The sequence below is a fragment of the Pantherophis guttatus genome, chromosome 15, assembly GCF_059756535.1.
Source record: "Pantherophis guttatus breed Tessera chromosome 15, ASM5975653v1, whole genome shotgun sequence".
NCBI classification, from domain to species: Eukaryota; Metazoa; Chordata; class Lepidosauria; order Squamata; family Colubridae; genus Pantherophis; species Pantherophis guttatus.
The window spans coordinates 12,869,972-12,877,817 of NC_142077.1; the positions used below are offsets into that span (position 1 = coordinate 12,869,972).

The 7,846-nt window shown below is 46.4% G+C and overlaps 1 long non-coding RNA gene across 1 annotated transcript; it reads left to right on the forward strand.

The window, feature by feature from the left end:
* The first annotated feature begins 1,875 nt into the window (after positions 1-1,875).
* On the forward strand, positions 1,876-3,458 carry LOC148111923 (uncharacterized). The gene is made up of 3 exons (XR_015729983.1): positions 1,876-2,117; positions 2,381-2,546; positions 3,066-3,458. It is a non-coding gene; the product is annotated as an uncharacterized LOC148111923 (long non-coding RNA).
* The last annotated feature ends 4,388 nt before the right edge of the window (positions 3,459-7,846 follow it).

Here is a 7,846-nt window from a genome sequence, read left to right on the forward strand (position 1 = left end):
AAAGAACGCAGCACACACAAAGTCCGTTCAAACCTTAGTTTACTGAATAAACCAGTCTTTTACAACAACGGCTGTTAATTAATTGCATTAACAGCCACCAAAAATTCAAAGAATAATAACTGAAAGCTTACTATGGTTGGCAGAATGCCCAGAAGCAATTTGCAGGAAGCTGATAAGATAAGCAAGACAGGTATGTGAAGAGGTTGTAGAAAAAATGCTTTGAAAAGTTTTTTAAAAAAAGTTGGCCATGCCCACCCAGTCAAATTACCCCCCCCACCACCACCAAGCCACACCCACAGAAGTGGTAGTAACAAATTTTACATTTCACCCCTGGCCACAATAAAGGCGATTAATGTCTTTAATCGATGGCAGTCAGTTTCTCTTGTTAAAACAGGGCATTTTCTCAGTGTTGCAGGAAGAACAATCTGGACTTCCTCCAATAACTCCTGTAAAACCTCTCTTTACCGATCCCAGGTGGTCGTACTTGTGGGTCAGCCAGGAGTTCTGCCCCTTGTGCATTGCAGGAATTGGGTGAAAGGGCCCCAATGTTAAGCTTGTCCTGGAAAGAGGAGCCCAGGGGGTCTCTGGGGTCCCCTCCTCCCACCAAGGACTCTTCCTGCCTGCTGCATTGGAGGATGGAGGCAGAAAGCAGGTCAGGCTGGGAGAAATCCTCTCAATTCTGGAAACCTGCAGAGACCCGGCTGATTCCTTGCACACGGACTGGGCCGCCCCAAACCCCACGTCCTCAGGACGGTCTGGTAGACAGGAGAGAGGTGGGGTCCTCCCCCTCCCCCTCTGTTGAGAGGGGGCTGTTTTCTGTTTTAACTTAATGGCCTCTTTGACCCTCTTTCCAACCAGGGGTCTCCTCTGTCCAGAGGGCGGACTTTGCTCTCTCCGAAGACAGCAACAGGGTCCTTTCCCCAGTTCCAAGGAGGTCCCCCCCCCATTTGCCCTCTGATTCAGGGGACCCTGAGGGTGCAGATAAACCCCCAGGTGGCCTCAAGGCCTCTCAGAGAGCCCACGGCTGACCTTCACAATGCTAACCACCCAACGGCTGCAAGGAGGAGAGATCCTTCCATTCCCCACCATTCAGTCAGAACTGAAGAAGCTTCTTGGATGAGAAGCAAAACGTTTTCAAGGGAAAAAAACCTAAGAAATTCCAGCTCTCTTTTGAAAAGCACCTTTGGGATGTGCGCTGAAGATGCCCCAAAGAGGGATGGTGCTTTTGGAGTCCGTTCCGTCTCTGAACAAGGAGAAGGGATGAGCCTTTCTTTTAGGCTGCACCTCAGGTCTTGTGCTGGAGGATCCCTTTGCAAAGAGCAGGTGAGCCTGTCAGGCCTGCTTGGGAGGAAGGAAGTTTCCGCCATGGGGGAAGGGTGTTATTTGATGGCCGTGTCATTGGGCACAGGTGGGGTGGAACCAAGGTTTGGATGGTTGCTTCTCGGAAAGCCCCACAGAAAATAACAGTTGGAAGGGACCTTGGAGGTCTTCTAGTCCAACCCCCTGCTTAGGCAGGACCCCCTGGATTCCCCACTGCTGAGGGTCACTAAACTGTTCACCTTCCCTCCTGAGCTGAAAGGGGGGGGATTCCAAGGGAGGGAGGGGCCAAGGGTTGAGTAGAGGGAGAAGTGTTGTTTGACCTCTAGGTTACCTGGATTCTGTTGGGATTCTTTTCCATTGATGGGTGGGGCCATGCAGGCTAAAGAAGGTTCAGTGGATCAAAGACTCACTCGAAAGAGAGCCAGAGAGAGTGATAGAAAGAGAGAGAGAGAACAAGAAAGAAAGAGAAAGAGAAAGATTGAGACTGAGACTGAGACTGAGACTGAGACCAAAAGGTGAGCAGGACTTGGTTTCTGGTCTGAGGTGTGGTTTTTTTTCCTTGCTTGGGAGTTTGACTTTGGGATGGTTAGTCTTGGAGGGGAACCACCAACCATTAAAACCAGAGACTGACTCTTCTTCCTCCATCCCTTTTCTCTTCCAGAAATGGACCCAAATGAGCTGCTGCGGCCATCCCTTGACAGACCCCAGAACGTCCTTGGAGACCCCTGGAAAGTGACCTTGTTTGTCCTTGGGGTCTATGCATTGGTTGGCCTCTGCGTTTTCTTCCACCAGTGCAGGTAAGTGGCTCCTGATCAGGGGAGTGGCCTCCCCACAACCTGGGAAGCCCTGGGGCACTGAAAGCCTCCCAAAATGTTGGTGGGACTAACAGGAGAAAGGAAGGGCTGGAAGGGGCCTTGGAGGTCTTCTAGTCCAACCCCCAACCTTTCCTTGAAAATCTCCACTAATGGGGCCCCCATTAAGAATAGGTTTATTATCCTTGTTAAGAAAAGAATGTACCAGTCAGTGATATTTTATTCTTTTTTTCTTCTCCAATCCCCAGGAAAAGGTGTCTGCAAGTGTCACCAGAGGGACGAAGTGAAGATGTGGAGGCCGTCATCATCACGGTGGAGCCGTACATACCGGAACCCATCAGCCCCAACCTCACCATCATTGATGAACGAAGGAGGATGTCAGACGTTCTACCTTGCTCAACAATGTGATGGTTGGTAAGTGTTTATTTTTTTATTTTATTATTATTATTCATATTTCTATGCCGCCCACTCTCCAAGGACTCTGGGCGGCTTACACCATAGGCAGTATACTAAATAGCATATTGCCCCCAACAATCTGGGTCCTCATTTTACCCACCTAGGAAGGATGGAAGGCTGAGTCAACCTTGATTTGATCCGCTGATCTGCTGAACTAGCAGTCAGCTGAAGTAGCTGCAGTCCTGCACTCTCCACCTCGGCTCAATTAGTTTGAACTCATTTGGTTTTCAGTTTTTCTTTATTTTTCTATTTGAAAGATATTCTGTTATTATTGTTGTTGTTATTTAATTCTTAATGCCTTTTGTTGTTTTGCATTTCTTGCTTTGGAGTTTTCGATGGGGATGGTTGGACTATGGAAGCCAACAGGAAAGAAAACTAGGAGCCTTTGATCTTAATTTGGTGGCTCAGTTTTGTTTTGTTTCTTGCTTACTGTTTCATTATTATTAAAATATTCAATCTGTGCTTCTTTTGCCCCAGGACAAACAGCGGCCACGGCTGAGATGCCAACCATCGCATTGTTGACCAGGGCTGAACATCTGGCATCGTCTTTCATCATTGATGGTGATGTGGGAAGTGATGGATTCCGGTATGGAGGTTCCACAGTGATGGAAGCCGCCTCCTCATCTTCAGCTGGTGCTTCTGGTGACACTTGCAACCCCTTCAACGCAGAGGCCAAACCAAGCATGGACCCCAAAGAGGAACAAGGTCACTTTCCAGGGTCTCCAAGGAACTTTGGGGGTTTCTCTCTGGATGGCCCCAGCAGTTCTGTTTTTGTAAATATGTATTATACATGCAATATATATAACTATGTAATATACCTTTTCTTCTGTTTGTGTATTTGAGGCTGCAATAAATTAATTTTAAATTCAAGATTGCTCTCTAAATATTTCTTCTTTCAGATTTTCTTTCTTTCAGGTTTATTTTGGTCTGATTTTATTTTATTTTATTTGCGTCTCAGAAACCTCAGAAACCTCTCAGTATTTTGATGGGGTCTGTAGACTTTCTGTGTCCACCGTGCAGGTGAGCCTTGACTTGCGACCACAATGGAGCCCAAATTCTCTGTTGCTAAGCAAGACAGTTGTTAAGTGAATTTTGCCTCACTGTACAACCTTTCTGGCACCGTTAAGTGAATCACTGCGGTTGTTAAGTTAGTCACACGGGATGGGAAGTGAACCTGGCTTCCCCATTGACTTTACTGGATCACGTGAGCCCCAGACACTGTGACCGTCATAAAAGTGAGTCAGCCACAAAGCATCTGAATGTTAATCATGTGACCCTGGGGATGCTTCAAGGGTCATAAGTGGGGAAAACGGTCATAAATCGCTTTTTCGGTACCGTTGAAACTTTGAACAGTCTCTAAATGAACCATCGTAAGTTGAGGACTTACGTATTTATACCCTCAAGGCGTCTCTAGACGGAAAGATCCTTTTCTCATATATCCCACAAAAGGCACCAATCCCTTCAAAACGGTTCCCAGAGGGAGGGGAGGGAGGGGAGGGGTTAGGGTTAGGGTTAGGATTACATCCTGGACATAAACTGTTTCAACTCCTACCCTCAAAACGAGGCTATAGGGCACTGCACACCAGAACAACTAGACACAAGGACAGTTTTCCCCCGAACGCCATCACTCTGCTAAACAAATAATTCCCTCAACACTGTCAAACTATTTACTAAGTCTGCACTACTATTCATCTTCTCATCGTTCCACCACCCATCTCCTCCCACTTATGACTGTATGACTGTAACTTTGTTGCTGGTATCCTTCTATTGTATTGTATTGTATTGTATTGTATTGTATTGTATTGTATTGTATTGTATTCTATTCTATTCTATTCTATTCTATTCTATTCTATTCTATTCTATTCTATTCTATTCTATTCTATTCTATTCTATTAATTCTAATTCTAATTCTAATTCTAATTTTAATTTTAATTCTTATTATATTCTAATTCTATTCTACTCTACTCTATTCTAATTCTTATCCTATCCTATCCTATCCTATCCTATCCTATCCTAATTCTATTTCTGTTCTATTCTATTCTATTCTATTCTATTCTATTCTATTCTATTCTATTCTATTCTATTCTATTCTATTCTATTCTATTCTATTCTATTCTATTCTATTCTATTCCTATTCTATTCTGTTCTGTAACCCACAGGATAATAGTATTGTATAATCAGTTTAAACCAACGTGTATTTAGCAAGTAAGAGGCTCGGGGGCTTAAAGATGCTGAATCTGTTCCTGCAGTTCAAGTCCTACCATGCATGGCGGGGTGAGATCCCGTCACTTTCCTCAGCTTCTGCCCCCCTAGCAGTTTGAAAGCATGTGACGACGCTAGTAGATAAATAGGTACCACTTTGGTGGAAAATGTGGCGTGTTTCGTGCAGATGGCTGGGCCCCTGCCAGTGCTGGCCTTGTTCAGATGTGACACCCAACTGTGAGGCACCATCGGTGGTGAGAGAAGGCCCAGACGATGCCACAGGACACCTCTCGGTTTTCTGGTGCGGAGCTGCTTCACCCCGTGATGCACCCTGGAGAAGCTCACGGGCACAAACTGAACGGACTCGCACTCTTTGGCAATGAAACAAATATATGTACTAACATTGTAGACTCCTGGCTAATTATACCTTTGTCAACTGCTAAACAAATAAATAATTGAGCACTTTAGGTATGTAAATGAGAATCGTTCCTTAGTCCTGTTAAGTATTCATATCTAGACTGAAGAACAAGAGTTGCAGTATGCACCCTTCCGTGTTACCTGTTGGTAAGTATTGATCCTTTTTCTCATCTCTCTCTCTCGCTCTGTCCCACAACTATGCCGTTAGCAGATGCCAAAGACGGAGGTTCGGAGGAGGCTGTTCTGTCCCCCAAGGAGGAGCCGGTGGGCTCAGTGGTTACAGCCAGAGAGAAAGAGCCAAGGAGGCTCCCCTGGAAACTCCTGCCAGCCATTCCTGCTCCAGGGAGGTTTTGGGCCTGACAGCCTCACTCAGAGTCTGGGAAGGGCCAGGAAGAGGCCGAATTCAGAGGGCATCCCAGGCTTTGCTCAATGTTGGCTTAGAGAGTTTTCAGAACCAACCAGGATGGCTTCTAAACCAGGATCAAGGTCTTAGAGTTATATGTCAACCCCGTTACCTGTGCCATGTTTCACTTCTGATGGCCAAAACAATTCATGCTTTCTGCATTATGAAGCTGGCCGAGGGATGATGGTCTCTTCAGGTCTGTTAGTTGTTTTCCAAAATGGAGGTAACGTGGAGAGTTGTTGGCCTGCATCCGTCTTTTTCAAACTTTAAGACAGTGGTTCTCAAACTGTGGGTCGGGACCCCTTTGGGGGTCGAACGATCCTTTCACAGGGGTTGCCTAAGACCATCTGAAAACACATATTTTCAATGGTTTTAGGAATAATTTTATGGATGGCGGTCACCACAACATGAGGAACTGTATTAAAGGGACGCGGCATTAGGAAAGTTGAGACCCACTGCTTTAAGACGAATGGACTTCAACCCCCAGAATTCCCCATCCAACAATGATGGATTTTATCTCCCAGGATTCACTGGCCATGCTGGCCAGAAGATTCTGGGAATTAAAGTCCAATCATCTTCAAGTTCCAAGTGTGAAAAATGCTGGTCGACATTCTTCCCTTTTGTCAGGAATTAAAGCCCTGCACCAAAAGTTGACTAATTCACATGTTGCTGAGTAAGCGCGAGACAATTTTGCGATGAATCCTAGTTTGTTTGGCTAATCCTTGGTTAGGCTTCCTCCTTTTAAGCTGTTGTTTTGTATCTCTGGGTTGATTAGCAGCCTCAGCAACAAGCCAGGAACAAGCGGAGAAACTGCAGATATACCTCACATTTCCAAAATAGTTGCTTGAGGCCGACATTTATAATTCTTTGGTTTTAATTGCAATGTGTCTCTCAAGAGTCACTCTTTATAAAGTTAAATTCTTTTTCCTACAGACTTTGATCTTTTTTAAAATCTTCTTTTAGTTTCTGTTTTCTATTCTTGTTCTCTCAAAGTTTTAATTTTTCTTTCATTTTTTAATATATCTTTTAAATGTTCCTTCATTTTCTCTGTCTCTTCTTTCCTTCTGATTCTGGGCTTCATCTGAGCAGGATTTCCCAAAAGAAAGCAGATTTCGCATCCAAACCCTCCAGTTCTCAGGGAAGGCAAAAGTCCCGCCTCTCTTTCTCTCTACTGGCTGCCTCTATTCCCGCCCTCTTTGTCATGACAACCCTGTAGCCAATCAAAGAGGGGGAAGAGCCAGTTGCCTGGGAGCTTCCCTGCCCTCAGCCTGATGGAGAAGAGGATGAAGAAGCCAAGCCAAAGGGCGGGGGGGGGGGTCAAATAAAGAGCAAAATTCAGAGCTTGGGGGGGGGGATGAGAAAGAGGCAAAAGCTCCCAGAATTGCAGAGGGAGGGGGGCTTAAGCCCCTTTCCCAGAAAAGGCTGCAATGAAGAGGCTCTCCTCAGCTGGGGGCTCTGGAGGGGCCATAGGGGACCCCCAACTTCCTCCAGGGTGAGGCCGGCTGCCTTTTCCTCCCAGGCAATGTGGGATCCCCCAACCCTGCATGGCTTCTTCCCCACAGGACACGGAGCCCAAGCAAGGCTGGAGAAACCCCGGGGGCTGCATCCCCCCAACATTCAACCCTGGGACCCATAAATCAGGTTAATCTCTTCCCAGGAATGCCCCAGATCCCCTCCTCTTCTCTGGCCATCGTGGGCTTTCTCCGTGGATCTGGGCTTTGCTTTCCCCTGAGTGCCCCATGCATGGAAGGAGGTGGCTGAGCAACATGGGATATGGTCTCCCCCCTTCCCAGGACTCAGAAGATGGAACCTGGAGGGGGATTTTGCACATCTGCTTCCCTTCCCCGTCCCCACCATGAGGCTCCCCAGCTTCCTTCTCCCAAGAGGGGCTCCCCAGACAGAATCCTGTCTGGCATCCCTGCAAGAGCCCCCTTGCTTGGCCTGTGCATGGGAAAGGGTGGCAGGGGAACATGGGACATGGGCTTCTGCATTCCCAGGTTTCTGAAAATGGAAGTTGGATTTTGTAGATCAGTTTTCCATCTGCAACACGAGGGTCCTGAGCTCCCCTTCCCTCCCTCCCCTCCCTCCCCACATGGGGTAAGAGGCAGCCTCTCCATCTCTTTTCACTCTTATTTTCTAACTTCTCTCTCTCTGTGTGGATGTGATTTTTTTTACATTGCAGTTTGAAAAACTAGGTTTTTATTAAAGTTGATTTTGTTCTTGGATCTTTGTTCTT